Genomic DNA, 3593 nt, shown 5'->3' on the forward strand with positions numbered 1-3593 from the left:
TAGGTTGACTCTAGATCGATGCTCACCCATAATGCACACGCACACATGCACATAAGCGCATAGTGTTGAAGGGAGGGACAGGGACAACCTGGAGGGTGGACGGGTGGTTGTAGTTGTTGTTGTGTAAATGCTCAGAAGGTGGAACAAGGTTTTCTAAGTGAAATGACATGGGTTAACTTCGTAAACAAGAGTTTGTCGGAAGATAGGATGTGGTGTGCAAATCAAAAGACACGTTTGCAAAGTTGTAATCTCAAAAATAGAGGATGGAAAAGTTCTCATTGGGTCGATTGAAATGAAAATTCACGATAGTTTTTTCTTTTTTATATATTTCCTAATTTTATCCATATTAACCATCAACATAAGCTAATTGGGCCATGGACACACCCGAGTAGATCTTTGGCCAGTCATGGCAAGGTTATTTAGCTATGGAGCACCACTAGCCTCGAACGGACTACACATAAATTTGATAGGATGGGCGACCCTAGATTATCAAATCAGGCTCGACTTCAAGTTTTGACCCGATTCGAGCTCGCCCAATGATCACTCCCCTATCTTAAATCAACTCAAGATTTCCTTGGCGTCCTTGAAAACACAAACAAATAATGGCACCTAGGAAACCATAGGTATCAAAATCCACGGTATGGTCGTGCAATCCATCGATGGCGAAGATTGACGTGACCGTGAGAAAGAAAATCAAATGATTTCCCACGACTCGATGCTTTCCTAATAATCACGCCTGGGAAAAACGCGACCATGTGTGGCGAGATCGTCTAGAATTGCTACAAAGATCCGAACCGCCCCGAACAGAGATTGACGTGATGATGACATTCCGATGCTCCAAGCCCTTTAAGGCTTCCCGTTCCACGTGCCGACCGTCGCGTCGTCGATCAGCTTGCCGTGACGAGCAAAGTTAACTTCAAACGTCAAGCAAAATTGCAATATAGAACTATAGTCTGTACATGCGATTTCATTGTGAGACCGACAAACGGAATCCTAGTATCGGATTTTTGATTCAAAGTTTGATTTTCAAGATACATGATGCAAAGTGTAAAAACGACATCAAGTATAACGAAGAAGCATAGGTAATTGTCAAGGCGATTTATTTTGTTATGTATAATAGGAATAGCATTTTCTTTAAAGAAAATTATTAAGGGTGTGCTTTTGACCCCTTGATACATGTACTTTCTCTTAGTGGAATATCTTAATAATAAAATGTTTTAAAAAGATTCCTTAACGAGATACGTGCACCTCAATTTTATTTCCAAGTACCTGTTTATATCAACCTATCGGATTTCGTCAAAATCACAGTAACCGAAGCATGAGATGTACTCATGCACTTCTACCTAGATACATTCTCCTCTTCGATATCTACATTGAATGTCCAGAGAAATCTCGTTCGAAAGACTCTTCTTTTGTCATCCATCGGTCTACCTCCTTTTGTTGTACACGAGATAATGTACTTCGATCGATGATTTCCTTGATACGAACTTATGATTAGTGATTTTGGTGCTTCCCTAACTTTTCTTAATTATTGAAAGCCTGTGGTTCGCTGTACCTACTAGTGTAGATCTCCATGGAGGGGGACAATCAGAGGGTTACAGTCTTTCTTTTTTGACCCTTTATCTTTTTCGTAGGACGGCTTATCAGGGAGGGTTTTCCCCCTACGCAATCTCTTCTCTTTCCGAATTGCCATTGCTGGTCCATCCGGGTCTCTCTCTCCTCTCTCTTCTCTCTTGCTTTTGCTTTACTTCCTCGAACTGCTTCAATTGCACTTCTTTTTAACTTTAGTGGTACCTGAAAAAGTTCTTGTCTTCTTGATGCACACACTAAGACCAATTCCAGAACCAAAAAAAAAAAAGAAAAGAAAAAAGAAATTTGCCTTCGGCCTAGGGACAACAAAGAGCACATGTTCAAAGACTGAATCTTTGAGCTTGACCAACGGCCTGACCAAGGAAAACACACTTGACCTATGGGGAACAATAGGGTGCATAAGCTAGTTCTAGCTTCGAGGGTGACATGCTTTGAATTGGAGCATCACGTTCGACACGAAGTTGAACATAAAATCATAAAGATCCGGTGGCTTATATGTTTTGAAGAAGTGGGTCGGTGTTAAAAGATGGCAATGGTAATTGCTTGATGCGCAGGGAAGGCATATCTTTACGCCCTTTAAGGTCTTGCGCTGTCGGAGAAAACATGGGTTTTCCTCACTTTCTTCTGTTGAAAGAAGATCTGCCCGTTGTCCACACCATGCCATGAGAACCTAGCCCAAGCGGAATCTAGCGAATGGATCGATCAAGGAACATTAGTACAACGATGCTGCGAACGTACCCATTCGAGCATCGGGACAACACGCGAGCCGATCGTTCATCCGAACACGGGTTTCGCTCGGATCGAACCGGTTGCGGAGACTTGCCCAGAGAACAAAACGGGAGGGCGACAAAAAGCTGGGCCGAGACCGGACCAGCTGGCCTCCTTTCCGAGTTCCGGATCTTCTCTCGGCGACTGGAATAATCAATCGCGCTTTAGTCCCATAAAGAGTACGTCTAAGATGGCAAACATCGACCCCTTTTGATTATTCGAAGCCTCCCCCTTCCGCCCTCCCTCCCTCCCTCCCTCCCTCCAACTTTTTCCTCGTTAAGGATTCAGTTCGGGACTCCGTTTTGTCGGGGCCCGACGGGAGGTGGAGGGCCCCACTTTGACCCCCAATCCTGCTGCTGCCGATCTGGTCTAACGTTGAACGACCTGCGTCTTGAGACAGAGAGAGAGATTCCATGCAACGCTTTTGAGCGATGTCGGAGATTCATTCCAGTTGTATCTCGTGGCTTTTGAGGAACGTGGTGTTGTTTATGCGCTCGATACTGTGCGATATCCACTTTCTTTCTTTTTTTTTTTTTATTTTTTTTTATTAGATCTCCAATATTATTGCGTTTTTACGTGGGGGAGGGGGCTTATTTTTTTATTTTTTTTTTTTTAAATTCGGGAAATTCCAGATCGGAATACGCACGCACGCACGCACCCGGGGATCGGGCGATGGCGCTGACGTGGCGCCTCGATCGGGCGGTGGATGGTGGGGCTTATTTTTGTTGCTTTATTTTATTTATTTAGGGAGGAGGGGCTTTTCGTCGGGCTTAGGGCGAGCAGAGGATAGATACGATCCGCGATCTGGGAAAAGCGCGACCGGTTCCGGGGGCCCCACCGAATCCAACGAGCCACATTACATCATGATTGATTTGGGCCTTCTTCTTTTGTTATTTTCTTTTTTATTTTTTTATTATTTTTTTATTTATTTTTTATTTGGGGGGGGACTCTGGTTTGGCCAAAGGCATGATGATGATTGAACGGAATTGAAACTTCTTGGGTTCGAAAAGCGTGGGGACATGATATCGCGGCGTCGTGCTTAGGGAGGGAGGGCCGGTTCATGCGACGGATATGATCAAAGCCGATTGCCGCATTCCCATTTGTTAAGAGATACTCTTTGATTTCATCCATTTCGTGATAAAAAAATATAATATTTATTTATAAAAATAATGACTTGTTTTCCTTCAAATAATTAATCGATCAAAAGTATTTTCATAATCAATGATAACTTATAC

This window comes from Eucalyptus grandis, chromosome 8 (assembly GCF_016545825.1).
Source record: "Eucalyptus grandis isolate ANBG69807.140 chromosome 8, ASM1654582v1, whole genome shotgun sequence".
Classification (NCBI taxonomy): Eukaryota; Viridiplantae; Streptophyta; class Magnoliopsida; order Myrtales; family Myrtaceae; genus Eucalyptus; species Eucalyptus grandis.